Source organism: Crotalus tigris, unplaced genomic scaffold (genome assembly GCF_016545835.1).
Source record: "Crotalus tigris isolate CLP2741 ecotype Arizona unplaced genomic scaffold, ASM1654583v1 scf7180000018829.1913635, whole genome shotgun sequence".
NCBI lineage: Eukaryota > Metazoa > Chordata > Lepidosauria > Squamata > Viperidae > Crotalus > Crotalus tigris.
In genome coordinates this window covers 787,013-803,400 of record NW_024097219.1, presented here as the reverse complement: position 1 = coordinate 803,400, position 16,388 = coordinate 787,013, and positions in this window count along the sequence as shown.

Genomic DNA, 16,388 nt, shown 5'->3' with positions numbered 1-16,388 from the left:
GATACCTTTTGATGTTGGGTATCATAGACTAACACTACTCTCAGCCTACATTGTGACTGCAGTAAGAGAAAAGTGATTGAAGTTGACAAATACAGGAAAACTGTATTGGTAGATAAGCAGCAACAGTCAGTTTGATATCCCTCATTGTACTTTTCAGGACACTGCAATTAGGAAAAGTATTGCCATCTATTAGCATGTTAACCTTACATGTATTACTTAGACCTGACTCAGCAGCAACTTTTAGAAAGCTTAAGGTTGTGTAGCCATCATGACACTAAACCAAGGAAGAGTGGTGGTTACAGTCACCCATGATATAACTGCAGTGACCAGAAAGACTGACTAGTTGTGTATTAAATTGGATTACACATACAAGCTAGACTAGTGTTCTTTGGCAATTGCCTGAAATTCATCATACGGTTGGTTCATGATCTTGGATTGGTTGGTTCATGATCTTGACTGAGGATACTGGAATGGCTCAGGAATTCATAGCCTCTGTGGCAACTAGGGGCAATCAAGCAACTGTGATTCCTCTTACATACATATGCAGGCATTCATTTGGTCTGGTGTTTACTCTGGAGCAGATAAGAGGTTATTTGGATAATGAAGACACTGACATTTGCCATGGTCAGATCATTTTCTGTTCAAAGTGCAGTTCTGGATTTCTGCAAGAGTGCAAGAATAATTATTAGAATAATCCACCCCAGGAACTTGAAGACTACCTAAAGGGCATAGGCAGGTCTGTCTTACACTTGGTTGAAGTTGCTCCTGCTTTGTCTCCAGTCAATCCCAAGCTGTATTTGGTTTTCTGAAAAGTTGTGTCTAATAAAGCAACTGTGAAGAGACACTTAGAAGAATCATGGCAGAAAAATGAACAAGGCTGAGTTATTGTTAGTTGTTATTCTCCCCCACCCTGATTTTGCCTGCAGATACTACTGGAAACCAGTAGGGCTACACACAAATCTTAGTGAAGTTCTGAAGATAAAAAAGGGACAGATATTAGAAATGGCCAGAGAGAGATGTTGCAAAAAAGAATATGAAAGTATAGTAAAGGTTAAAGCTGAGAATGAACTGAGGTTGCCAAAGGATGCAAAGGTCAACAAAAGTGTCTTTAGATATGTTCAAAATTAAAGAAAGATAGAAATGTCACTTTGTCAGCTTCTTGGCGAAGATTTCAACATGTTTATTGGTCACAAAGCAGGGCCAAGTAGTCAACATTTATTTTGGCTCAGTTTTCTCTGTGGGTTATATTACAGTAGGCAGTGGTCACTGAAGAGTGGGTCTTAAGCTTGAGGTTGATAGAAACATATGCTAGGAATAGGTATTCACTTAGAATGAATTCACTTAAAATGAAATCTCTGGAGTTAGATACATTGCATCCTACTGCAGGAAGTTGCTGATATCTGACTGAGTTGTTATGCATTACCTCTGAGAAATGCTGCAGAATGGATATTGTCCCTGTCTTCCCAAAAGGGGTGGAGGAGAAGGGAGGGAGGATCAAAGGGATGATTGGCTAATTAGTCTAACATTGTTACATGAAAAACACTTAAAGCAAATTGTAAAGGATTTCATCTAATTAAAGACTTTTTTAAAATAATCCACCTATGAAACAATTTCGTAATTGCTAGAAATTGGCATGAATTTCTCAAGAATACATTTTGAAGACAAATTTTCTCTCACTTGTTGATTAGGTAATTTTCCTGAAAAAATTGTGAGACTCCATGACATTAGCAAGCATAGTTAGTGAATAGAGGATGGCTGGATGAAATAATAGTTAATTGGATACATAACTAGCTATTTATGATATTAACCAAAATGGAAATGTCACAGTCTCAGAGTTATGAGTTGTTGGGGTTGAGGCAGAGATTAGAAAAAGATAATCCAGAGCCCATTGGAAAAAAAAAAATCAGTTAAAAGGAAGACTCTTTTGTCTGCACTCAAGAAAATCTTAACAGTGATGCAGGATAGCAAATATTGGTTATAAGGCAATTGAACCAGGCTGATTTATCACTTGCATGTTTATTGTTTCATCATTTTGGTACTGTTTCATTAAGTCTTATGCAGCCTTTTCTAGACTAGTCTCATACCCTTAATCAGTTGGACTACGATTCCCATCACTCCTGGTCAAGAAAAGCCCTTCTGATGAAAATTGTAGCTCCACACATCTGGAAGGCATCAGGTCAGGCAATATTAGCCTCCAAGGGAAAGATTATGGAGGCCAAGAGATAAAGTGATACATAGGTAATAAGATTTAGTGAGCGTAGTATGTGATGGAGCAGAAGGACCACAGAGAAATAAGGAGGACAAGTGATGAAGATAAATAAGATCATGAAAAGGCAGGAGAGATCAGAAATTGTAAACATAAGTAGCAGGAAGTCAGTGAAAAGAAACATATAGAACTATATAATATGCTTAATGTAAAGAAGAAAGTGGAACACATGAAATATGGGGTGGATTTAAAGAGAGGCTACAAGAAAGCAAGTTTTTACATGCTTATATTATACGTGTGGCCCCAGTATTATTGAGTCACAGTGGAATATGTCTCTTATTTAGAATGGCATGCAGAACACAGGTGGGTGAGTAGGAGCAAATGTTCACATTGTTCTTCAGGGTATAAACAATATTGCTCAGCTTAGTGACAAATCATTGTGAAGTAATCAAATCATATGTAAGATACATTTGAGTGTTTAGTCCCTTGCCCAAGGTTCATTTCAGGAGTCAGACATGTGCACCTGGAGGTTTTAGCTACAGTTAAATTTATGAATGTGTGTAACAAAGATCCAAAGCCCAACCCTGTTCTAACTCTCCTAGTTTCCAATGGCAATCCACAAGATTAGTGCAGTCTACGTAGTTGGCAGGCAAACTTTGTTATAAGCCTCTAACACAGTGATGGCGAACCTTTTAGAGACTGAGTGCCCAAACTGCAAACCAAAACCCACTTATGCATCGTTGGGTGCCAGGTGGGTGTGGCCTATTGGCTGGGTATGGCCAATTGGCTGGGCGTGGCTGCGGTGGTAACGGCAGACTGGGTGGGACTAAAAAGTTCAATCAATCAATTCCAACTGTGCAAGATCTTTCCCCCCCCCCGCAAGAAGTTGAAATTGACTGATTGATTGAACTTTTTTTTTTTTTTGCACACGGCGGCTGAGGCCTAAAGCGAAAAGGTTTTATAAAACCCAGCTGAAGGCCTAGGACTGGGGTGATAGCACACGTGCCCACAGAGAGGGCTCTGAGTGCCGCCTCTGGCACCCGTGCCATAGGTTCGTCACCACTGCTCTAACATAATTTTGTGGTCCTCCACCATATACTGTTTTCCAGCTTCAGATTTCACAGACATTTGCAGTTTGCAATGTACTTCAGCAAGCTGAAATCTCAAACAGCTTAAGGGTGATAGTATCATCTTAAGAGTTCGTAGTACCAAAATGACTTTGACTAATCTTGAAATATCTAAGCATCAGACTTGGTTAATATTTGGATAGGAGAAATCCTGAGGCTATAGCTCAAAGACACTAAGAATTGAACTCAGTTTAAATATTTTTCCAAACCAAAGGTTGTCTGTACAATGACATTTTTACACTATTATCTGTTTTTAGTCTTGTTCCCTCTCTTCGCAACTTTCCAATACATAATCTTCCTTCTCCCTGAGCTGAGAATGGGGATTCTTTTCTTTATATTGAATTTCTGTAAATGCATTGTATCTCCCTCCCCCCCTCCCCCCCCCCCGAGGCTGAAAGAGGTGGGAAAGCACAGTCTTGGGATATGAAGTGGCTAGGTTCAGAATTTATGAAGAAAGAAGTAAAGTGTGCAATACACATGGGTTGAATTTTGCATACGTGCTTACAGATAAAATGATTGCAACGTTTTCCTTAGCATTTACAAAAAAAATCTGTTCTTTTTTTTGCAAAAGAATGTAAATGTAAAACCTACACTTTGCAAAAAAAAAAAAAAGTCAGAGACATTACTTGGTTTAAACATCTATAATGTAAATGTAAAACCCACAATGGCTGACAGGTACATTCAGTTTAAAATGGCTTTCTTATTCTTCTTTTCTATTTCACAGTAATAGCATTTACAAATGACATATTCCAGACTAAGAGCCTTTTTTAGCATCATCACTTGTAAAAACACCCAAAGCCTATTGGGCAGGGAGGCAGATGGAGGGACCTCCCTAAGGACTGTCAAAAAGAGAAATCATATTGTAGCAGAGGGGGATCCACATTGGCTGGATTTTCCACAGCAATAAGCAAATATCATGCAGGGAGAAACAGTCTTTATATCCATTGTGAAAATCTTTGGTTTTGGAAACTATGGGTTCCCCTTCCCTCTACGGAAGTGGAATATGCTGCTTGTGGTAGACTGGTCATGTTCATTGGCACAAGTACAAATTGCTAGCATGCTCACAACAAGGGATGTGGATTTTCTCTCACAGCTTCTTGGTGATATGCTGTTAGTTAGGTCTGATGCACATGACCAATTTACCATATGTGCATACAATTCATGCAGGGAAAAAGCAATGGCTGCATGAATTGAATTAAGCTAAAACTGTGGTGATATAAATTGCGGTTTGGTTTAACAAGAATTGAATCAGACTAAATTCTTAGCACTGAAGCGGTAGAGAATCTTAAGTCATCTCTGCAACATACTTCAGCAAGGAGAAACATACCGTTGTCTCCTGAATTCTTTTAATATATTTCTGACCTTTGTTTATCCATTGTATGAAAATGGATAAAAAGGACCAATGGAGGCCAGAATGCATAAAATAAAATCCCGCAGACAGCAGCGGCTAGAGTCTGATTCAAATCTCTGCTCAAATGTGTTTAGTGGGTGGGCTTTGACAAATCTGAGTAATGGGGATTTTGGTATGGACTTCAGCTTGCAATCTTTGACAAAAGACTGTGTCAACACTTGTCTGAAAGAGCAAGGTTTTTTTTCTACACATGAGACAAAAATTGAGCAGTGAGAATTTCTGTCGCAATTTGTAACAGCCACTTTTGCAAAATGTAAGACTTACAAAAAGTTAGACATGTATAATAGATGCTGTGTAAGACCAGAATAAGAAATACACTGATAACCCCTGAGGAAGAAAGGCAAACATTGGTCACCCTGAACAGAGACAAAGACATCTAATAGAAAATTCCCTTAGAGCTAAAAGAATGAATATTGTAGAGGGAAGGCAAATAAGGCAGAAAACATCCCCTAATTATTTTGATTCCCATTGTCTCTATGCAGTCTTGAAAAGCCAAACTGAGTCTACTCTGGTTAATACTTGGGTGGGATGTTATCAGGAAATCCTTGAGTTATAGCTTAAGTTTACAAGTAGAAAAATAACCACAGAAATGCAGTGGCCAAGAACTTCATCTCATTGCCAGGACAGTAATAGTATGTGCCCCTAAAATCATCAGGAATCAAGCTTACAGTATATATAACTGGACCATTCTCTGACTCCTTGGGTCATCCTTTAAGAGCAGGTAGTGCAATTGGATGTGACCAGAATGAACATTACATTTTAGGCTGAATGTATTTTGTTTTACTCTGCTAGATGGTCCTTTGATCATCTAAAAAGAGTATATATCACAATTAGAAAAATAATTAAAGTGGCAAACAAACATCAATAATAAGTCAATATTTATTTACCCAAACAGATAAACAGAATGACCGCAGACAGACAAAAAAGCAGTGGGAGCAAGAGCAATTTCTGACTTCCTGTCGGCTTCCCCATTGACTTTACTTGTTGGAAGCTGGCAGGCAGCATCGGAAATCATGATCATGTGACCACAGAGACACTGCAACAGCCACAACTTTGCAAATAAAACTGGTCCAAACATCATGGAAATTTCAATTCTACAGGAGTAATGTAGATTTTTTTTAACACCTTCTTTAAGTTAGCGATTTTAGTTACTTTAATTCAAAAATTGTATAATGCACTGTTTGGACTAATTTAAGGGTACAAACAAATGTGAGTTTTAGTAGTAAATGTAAGATAGTTTAACTGATCAATAACCAGCAAAAAAAACCCCACTATAAAGTAAAATCAAACAGATGAGATAAAATATTAGCATAAAAGAATAAAATAACACGTAAAAATGTGACATACACTGTTATAATGGTGCATTAATTACCTACGCAAGTGTAAATCTAAAATATTGCAGACTATGAAGTAAAATATGTATTACCTAAAAGCAAGATAGCTAGTAAGTGTTACGTCTAAAGTGGTAAATGAAACAAAAGTGATTCTTTCTCTAACTAGTTATGCCTTATTTTCACAGCAACACAGATTTTTGCTACTGCGTAGGTGATAAACGGTTTCAAATCTTTTAGAAGATGGTTCACATAGAAATTGTCTGGTCTTCCCAGAAACTTTCATATTCAGAGTAGAATATAAGCAGATCTGATATTCCTGTAGAATTTATAGTGTAGTATACATGTGAAATGTTTCGATCTCCTTGTCACCACATGGGCAGCTACGCTTGGTTAATGAGGTTTTGGAGTATCTGCCTGGCAGCAGTGTGGATATAGGATGTTATGCCAGGCTTTGAAAAATGCCGTTCTCAGCTTGGGAAAGTTAGATTTTGTGGATACTTTGCCGGTTCCCAAGTGCCCTTATTTATCCATATTGGAGCAGCCCTTTCACTTCAGTCTGAAATTCCATATCCCTTATTCTTTGAGTAAGCAGTTGTTTGGGTTGGTGATGTCCTAAAGAAATTAGGAATGGTATACAAATCCCATATAATGCTGACTTTTGCTCTTCAGCCTGTTTCTGGGGAAAGAAAAAATTGTCTATTAAAATTAAAGGGGTCAGTCTGACTCAGAGGAATTGGATTTTCAGCTGGTAGTTTATCATTGCCTTCTAAGCTCTTACCTACATTGCAGGTATTTCTATGTCAAACTTCAACTGGATGTTTGCTGTTTCTTTGAGAGCAGCAAAGATTGGTCTGAAAAAATTTGTTCGTACTGTTTCCACTGCATCCTTCTTTGCCTAAAGTCTTGCCTGCACCCCATAAGGGATCTACCTGTGCCCTTCAAAGTCTTTTTTCAGCAATTCCAGGTCATATTTTATACCCGACAGCTGCTCAAATAATGAAATAACACTTTGCACAGTAAGAAAGCATTACTTTGCCATAAACTCCGTTGAATTTTCCCACGGGAGTCTCTCCATATTCTGATTTTGCATCTTATTTTTAAGCTTATTTTTATTTCCCTGGAGGTTAGCAGGTGAACTAGCAAGTTGCACTGGAGACACACAGTGAGATATTCGGAGAGAATCCAAATTCTCATTTAGCTCTTCTCTGACAGATAGTGAAAGAATTAGCAGCTGTTGTTTTTCCAGTTCTGTTTGACGGTCCCATTCAAGTGATTTGTTAAATGTGGGAGGGAAATTTATTTTACTTACAAGTTTCTTTCATAAGTTCTCCTGCCTTTGATTGTTGGATGAAGAAAGAGAGCCCGACTGATGCTGTGATGTTTCTTTCTTTTTCCCAAGTTGTTCATATCCACCCAGAATCTTTTGCTTGCCCCTTTTGCCTCCATATTCGTCTTGCCAGAAGAAATTATGATTAGATTTAAAAAGATGTAATAAGTCTAATAAACAACTAGTAAGTCTACTGTAACATAGTATACTCATTTTAACTTAAAATTAACTGAGAAGAGCAAAAGTAATTTAAATATACTATTATACAGTAACATAAAATTGAAAGGGCAAGAGCTTAGCAAAACATGTTGCTTGAATTAAGCTTGACTTTCAGGAGACTTACATTTAGTTTAAGAAGTAGGGAAAACCCTGAAATTCCATTCAAAGTTTTCATCTTAAAATTCATGAATGGAGAAACTAGCTAGATAACAAGAAACACTACAAAAGTATTGAAAGCTTTTATTCCCAACTACCTTAACACCTTAAGCCTGAATGCTATTGCACACACAGTTCTGACCTGCTATTTCTGCAGAAGTCACTTTATTGAAGAATAAAGAGAAATAATCCAACAATTGCCATCCAGAACTCCTGAAACAAAGGACAGGATGTAAAAGTGATGACTAAATTGTCCAATTGTTCTTGAAATCATGAACAATTCGGAGGTACTCTACCTACATCTGTTTTCCTATAACCAACACGTTATTTTTGATCCACTCTTAAATATAGGCTTCTCTTAACAACCTTTTACCTAGATCAGCGTTTCTCAGTCTTGGCAACTTTAAGATGTGTGTACTTCAGTTGCTAAGGTTGAGAAACATTGATCTATGCAAGTCTCTTATTCCACATCTTTCTCCTCCCAGCTCTGCATGATTTTCCTTGTTCTTTTGTCACATTCTAGCCTCAAGGAGGGAGAAGAGAGCTAAGTGTACATCTGCTTAGCCTACCACTGAGATGCTGGATAGCTCTGAGACAGGTGTCGAGGAATCTGCTTTCTTCTCTGAGCCTCCGAAGTATAGTTTTGGCATTAAAGTTGCAAAGATGTATCCCATGTTCTACCAAGCCATCCAACTAAAAAGATTTCTCCTGACTCCCAGTTGTGGCAGTCTATAACCAAGATCTCAGCAATAGCAGGACAGATGCCTTGTATATCAGCACACATCCGTGGTGCTGCATCTGAATGAAATACTGAATATTATTTTAATGATACGTGAATAAGAATTGGCTCACAATGTTTCTTGATACTCATATTCATTTTCCTGTATTGTTATATGGAGGTCAGAAATATTTTCTTCCACTTTCCACTAAGTAAAGTGAATTGTTTAGAAACTGTTTTCTAAACAGATTTACCTTGGTTTGTCCCTGCAATTTCAGGTTTGTCCCCCTAATTTCAAACCACAATTTATTATCCTGCCTTGTTCAGATAGTGATTATTAAAACCGAACTATGGTTCCCAGTTTCATGTTGGAAGGGGAGATAAGGGGAGGCCGTGCAGAGAAAGTAAAATGACCTATTAATGCAAGATTATTTGCAAAACCTTAGATGTCTGGAGGCTACAATGAATCTGTGTCATACAGATGAGTGGTGGAGCCAGGATATGCGGGTCTTCCATTCATTCTGAGTGAATGGGATTTTAGTTTCCTCTGATTTTTGTCAAAGATAAGTTTTGGGGTGTATGTTATAGTTTTCATTATGTCCCACCTCAAAATGTCTGGAGTCTTTGTGCCATTTTTTTCTAGAAAAAGTTATTGGGGGGTGCAAAGAAAGGACAAGACCCTGCGGCTTCAGAGTGCTCACCTGTGATTTAGCATTCTGCCGAGTTGCAATCACTGTGCTATTATTGTTGTTGTTGTTGTTGTTTTAATTCCCTGCCCCTATGTTACACATATTCGGGCTGGATATGACAGAGGCCTGCTTTTCAGAAGAATCAACCCTGGTGGGAAAAGAGTTACATCAGACTGACTGGAAGCATGGTGTGGGAAGACATCATAAGATGTCTGCTTTGGATCCTCTCTCTACGCAGCCAAGCAGAAATCTCATTACATTTCAACACAAAAACACCATCCCTGAAGCAAGTACACCTGATCTTTCGGAGACGGTGGGGGAGAGGTGAAAATGCAGGCACAAAGCATCAGGGAAAGATTTCAGGAATGTAAACAAGGCTGGGAAAAGGTTGCTCTAGCCCAGCTACGATGTTTGCTGTCCAGAGCCAGCATTGTCAATCCCTTTTGCCCCATTCTTCTGCCTGTTATGGATTCCCCTCCTCTCATTCAACATGCTGGATTCAGTTTGATCCCAGTTCCTGCCTCCCCTCCACACTATTTACTAGGACGTCATGAACAGCCCATGTTCTCCCTTCCTGCCTTCCTCCCCAGGTTTCTTCTATGACTGAGAATCAGGTCATGCTTGGGACAAAGACCAACCATGGCTGGCCACCCTGAGATAAAACTGACTGGGCAACCCTACCCTTGAAAGGCATGATCTGTTTTCATAATATACCTGATAGTGACTGTATAATAAAATGTGTTTCCATCTTTTCTTGCCCTTTCTTGAATAATAATTCCACTCGCCCAGAACCAAAAGAAGTTTAAGGTTCCTTCACAGAAAACTTTCAGCAATTCAGAAAAACATGATGAAAACTAATCAAGGAGAGAACCAATCTAGAAATAAGGATAAAATTCCTGGCAGTTAGAACAGTTAATCAGTGGGGTCCCAATGCTGGAGGTTTTTAAGAAGAGACTGGACAACCATTTGTCTGAAATGATATAGGAAGTGGTGGCGAACCTATGGCATGGGTGCCAGAGGTGGCACTCAGAGCCCTCTCTGTGGGCATGCACGCTCTTGCCCCAGTCCTAGGCCTTCAGCTGGGTTTTATAAAACCTTTTCGCTTTAGGCCTCCACTGCCGTGTGCAAAAAAAAAAAAAAGGTTCAATCAATCAGTCAATTTCAACTTCTCGTGGGGAAAAAAAAGATCTTGCAAAGTTGGAATTGATTGATTGAACTTTTTAGTCCCACCCAGTCTGCCGTTACAACTGCAGCCACACCCAGCCAATGGGCCACACCCACCCAATTGGCCACACCCAGCCAATGGGCCACACCCACCCAGCACCCAACGATGCATAAGTGGGTTTTGGGTTGCAGTTTGGGCACTTGGTCCCTAAAACGTTCGCCATCACTGATATAGGATCTCCTGGTTGAGCAGGGGGTTGGATTAGAAGACCTTGGAGTTATTCTATTATTCTGTAACACAGTAGCTGTTCTCACATGAAATACTGAACTTCAGACAAGGCCTATCACATTTTAGGGTAAGGTGTTTTTGAACTTGGTATTAGCTTTGCCTAATATGGTAATGAAATATTTGTAATACCCAAGCCAAGCTCAGAGAATTCGAGCCATGAAAGATCCTGAGCTATCCTGCAGCCACTTTTTTTCTCGCAACCACATTCTGAGCATGCAAGAGATTTAGACACAACTACTCTGGCATAGTAGCTTTGTTGTTTGTGAGGTGCATAAAACTTCATTTCTGCCTTACACATACAAGCTTGTACCCTGCCAACTAGTTTGTTTATTCAATTTGAATGGCTGCCCATTTCAACAAGTGACTCTGGGCAGCAAACAGTCCTAAAATAAATTAAAACAATTCCTATCCCAAATATAAAAAGTAATTTTAAAACTTTAAAATTAAAATGTAGTTCTGTCCATGTTTGAGCCTTAGGATCTATCTGTGCATTGGGGATCTCTATTCCTGGGAGAAGGGGATGTGTCCATCTCCTATAACCTTATCAATAAAAAATAAATCATTTGTATTAAAGTTCATTGAGAACCTCTATGGCAGCATCACCATCATTTATTATTTATAAAAAGCTTAAAATACACTGGCACTATTCATGAATAAAATGTGCAGAACCTTGACCGCAAGTTCACAACTGAAGACACGTACAACGAAAACAGAAGAAATTTGAGGTTGGGGCAAGGGGAAGGGAAGAAATGATTTTGTTCTTTTTGATGAGATAAAATGGAAGCAAGAGTTTAAAGTTCCTGGGTAATTAACTTAACATTAAGCATAAAATTTTTAAACCTATACAAATAAAGCATCATGGAAAGTATGCAGGAAGAGAAATCATTGCATTTTTAATAATTTCTTAAAGTGAGACAAAGGGAGTGCTAGCTGAACACTTTAAGCAGCCTTTTCTAGACTAGTCTCATACCCTTAATTAGTTGGACTACGATTCTCATCACTCCCGGTCAAGAAAAGCCCTTCTGTTGAAAATTGTAGCTCCACACATCTGGAAGGCATCAGTCAGGCAATATTAGCCTCCAAGGGGAAGATTATGTGCTCTGGGGGCCAAGAGATAAAGTGATACATAGGTAATAAGGTTTAGTGAGTGCAATATGTCATAAGCAGAAGGACCACAGAGAAATAAGGAGGACAAGTGATGAAGATAAATAAGATCATGAAAAGGCAGGAGAGATCAGGAACTGTAAACATAAGTAGCCCAACACAGGAAGTCTGTGAAAAGGAAAATATAGAACTGTATAATATGCTTAAAGTAAAGAAGAAAAGGGAACACATGAAATATGGGGTGGACTTAAACAGAGGCTACAAGAAAGCAAGATTTTACATGCTTATACTATGTGTGTGGCCCCAGGATTATTGAGTCACAGTGGAATATCTCTCTTAATTAGAATGGCATGCAGAACATGTTGCCTAAGCACATTTCTTATCAGGTGATGCAAATTAGAACCAGCATCTTATTTTAGGATCAGCTTGGTAAGCTAACACTGTGTGGTATGCCACAAGGTTTGGTGCTCTTTCCTCTTCTATTCACCATCTACCTAAGACTGCTGGGTGAGCTCATCCATCAATGTGGGGAGAAGTATCATCAATATGCTGATGATAGCCAATTATACATCTCTCCTCCTGGAAAATTAGTGTGAAGGTGTTATTCCAGTTTCTGGGATCTGGATGGGCAACAATAAGCTTCAACTAAACCCTAGCAAGACTGAAAGGCTTTGGGTTTGGGGGTCCTTCAGTTCTGGGACTATGCCATCTTTGGTGCTGGATGGAGTTGTGCTGCCCCAAACAGATCCTGTGCACAATCTGAGAGTCCTCCTTGAACTCACAACTCCTCCTTGACGAGCAAATAGCAGCTGTGGCTGGGGGGGGGGGCTTTGCACAATTTTGTATCATACACCAGTAGCACCTGTTCCTAGATTGAGAAGCACTGCTCATTGTCACTCATGGCCTGATCACCTTTCAGTTGACCTACTGCAATGTGTTCTACATGGGGCTGCTCTTGAAGAATATCTGGAAACTTCAACTGTGCAAAATGCAATGGTGCAAGCAATTATATGTGTTTTGGATAGAACACACATTACACCACTGCTTTGCAAGCTGCGCTGGTTCTCCATTTATTTCTGGCTCCAATTAAAGGTCTTGGTATTGATCTTTAAAGTCCTACATGGCATGAGATGGAATTATCTGAGGAACCACCTCTCCCCAGTGAAATCTTCCCATCCCACCAGATCCAGCAGAGAGGGCCTGCTGTGGGTTCTGGCCTCTAGGGAGCTTCATTGGGCACGTCCTAAGCAGTGGGCCTCTTCTGCTGTGATGCCACATTGCAGAAAATTCTCCCTTCCAAGATGAGGCTGGCTCCATCATTTCTGAACTTCTGAAGGTCCCTGAAGACTTGGTTAGATAGGCAGGTCTGGGAATCCCAGGGACTGGTGAAGTAGTGAGGTGACTCTGTTGTTGTTATTATTGTTATTGTTATTGTTAACATTCTTTCATTTCCTACTTTTTGTTTTTATATTTTATTTATGTATTTATTAAATTTGTTTGCCACCCATCTTACCACAAGGTGATTCTGGGTGGCTTACAATGTTAAAGAGAATAAAATAATACAGCAACAAATCTATAATAAGAATAAACATTATAAAAATATAGTGTTATTGTACATCATCCCAAATATCATGCTTTGTGAGATATTTTGTGTTTTGTGAGATGGAGTTGCTATGTAAATTGGATAAATAAATAAACAAACAAACAAATAAATAAAGTGTGATCTTGTCCCCAGACTCTATGGAGTTTGTCATATTCACTAACCCAACTGCATTGATAGTATGTTATACAATCTCTAAAAATGAGTATCAAACAGGGAGAAGATATTGTATTCAGTTTGAAATACCTGCACTGAATATCAGTGCATTCCCTAGTTCTATATGCTATTGTTGAATTATATAATCATATATATTCTGGTGCTTCACTACTTCAAAGAATGCCTTCTTTTTTTTTGATATGCTATCCTCGAAGCTCTTGGATCTCTTAAGGAACTTCTCCTACAGAATTTATCCTATTGGGAGATGAGCTTGCCTTCTACTCAGAAACCACTTGTTCATTCATTCATTGTATTTTTATGCTTCCCTATAATAAGCTTCTCTAGGCAGGGAACAATAATATATAATATATATAAAATCCTCAAGGGGAAAACAACTCAAGAAGCTTGGGAAATTTTGCAAAGTGAGATTATAAAATCCCAGTCTAGCACAATACCAATGAAAAAGAAAAACAACAGCTCTCAAAAGAAACCAGCATGGCTGCATAAAGAACTCTGATAAATTGAAAGACAAAAAGGACAAGTATACAAAGTGGAAAGGGGGGCACATAACTAAGGCAGAATATCAGCAAATCGCCCGAACCTGCAAAGATGAAGTGAGGAAAGCTAAGGCTCAAAATGAACTAAGGCTTGCAACAAAAGTCAAAAATAACAACAACTACCAAAAAAGCTACTTTCAACATGTAAAAAACAAGAAAAAAATTCAAGGAAACAATTGGTCCATTAATGGGAGAAAGTGGCAAGAAGGTGACAGGCAACAGGGAGAAAGCAGAAATACTTAACTCATTTTTGCATCCGTCTTTACACAAAGGGAAAAACAGTCCAACCTATCAAAAACAGTACTGTAAAAACAGTTTAGAAAAACAAGTTTAAATAGGCAAGAAAATTGTAAGTGAGCATCTATCCACTCTAGTTTAAATCACCAGGACCATATGGATTACACCCCCCCCCCAAGGTTCTGAAGGACCTGGCAGATGTGATCTCAGAACCACTGAACTATATCTTTCAAAGATCCTGGAGCACCAGGGAACTACCAGAGGACTGGAAAAGAGCTGATGTAGTTCCCATCTTCCAAAAAGCAAAAAAAAAAAAAAAGATTCAGGAAACTACAGACCTATCAGCCTGACCTCAATACTTGGGAAGATTCTGGAAAAGATAATCAAGCAATGAATCAGTGAACACCTAGAGGCAAACAATGTCATAATCAAAAGCCAACATGGATTTGTCAAAAACAGATCATGCCAGACAAATCATATTGCATTCTTTGACAAGGTGACAAAATTAGTGGACCATAGGAATGCTGTGGATATCATTTACTTGGACTTCGGTAAGGCATTTGATAAAGTAGACTACAACCTACTACGTGACAAGATAGAAAAAATTGGGTTAGACAGCATCACCACCAGATAGATTCGTAACTGGCTGACCAACCACACTCAACCTGTAGTTCTCAATGGAACTGCATCTTACAAATTTTCCAATGCAGATTTCTTGCAAATCTTCCTATAAACAATGGCACAACAAAGTTTATAGTCAATCTATGCAATCTTGTTGCAAAAGCTAACTAGATGGTCCATTGTTTCTTCAGCTTCTTTGCAGACATGACATTTGCTATTTGTTACTGACTTCTCGATTCTGGCTTTATATGTATTTGTTCTTAAGGCTTGATCTTGTACAATCAGAATTAGCCTCTCTGTTTCTTTCTTCAACTTTCCTGGTCTTAGCCATTGCCAGGTTTTGTTATTATCTGATTTGTCTGCTATTTCATAATGTACTGGCCATGTAATGCTTTGTCTTCTCATATCGCTTTTCTGTTCTTCATCTTGAAGGCCACTTTGATCTCTCCAGTAGTCAGTAAGCCTTCCTGGCATTTTCTTTACTTTCCTTCAGATATTCTTCCAATGCCCTTTTTCTTCTTCAACCGTTGCAATATTCCACACCCAATTTTCCTTGGTAAGTAGAATCTGTCAACTTTGCTGCAAGGATGAAGGGCATGATTCATTGTCATGATTTTTCTGGTCTTACTATCCAGGGATGTTAGTTCTGCTTGAGTCTGTGTAGCTAATAACTGGGATTGCCCAGGTGTTAATTGCCTGAATGATAATTCATCCACTGAGTTTAGACTTTAAGATCTTCTTCACTCTCTTGGTGTATTCACTTAAACATTTTCTTGACTTTAATATGCTTGAGATTATCAGCTTGAAAGATGCCCAAGTATTTGTAGTGATTGTCATCATCCAGACTTTTGATCTTATATCCTTAGGCATCTTGATTTTTCCAGTTTTCATTATTTTTCCCTATTTGATGGTGAGCATGGCACATTTGTCCAGCCCAAACTCCATTGTAATAACATGGCTGTATATATGGCAGTGTTGAGCAGCAATTCTATTTTAGATGGTATTTTTCCATATAGCTTCAGATTGTCCATGTAAAGAAGGTGGTATAGCCTGGCAGATGTTTTTGATGTTTGATAGCCATGACCTAACTTGTTCAGTGTTGGTGACAGAGGAAACAGTGCAATAACAAACACTAGTGGTGATAGTGAGTTTTCTTGAAAAATTCCTCTCTTGATATTAACCTCTCCCACCCTATCACCAATGACCAGCAACCGGGTCTTCTCTCATGCCATCTGTCTTTGCACAAAGCTTCTGTCTTTGCCGCCCCCTGAGGGGGAAAAATGGTGGATCGCGTTGTTTGGCGACCCCCGTAAAATGGTCGTTCGACCCCAAATGGGGTCGCGACCCATAGGTTGAGAACCGCTGATCTAGATGCTGTTGGATGACATCAGCCACCATACCAGTTAGCAATTTGAAAGTTGTTGATAAGCAGATTATTGGTCTATAGTTGCCTGTGCTGCCCTTTTTGCTGGT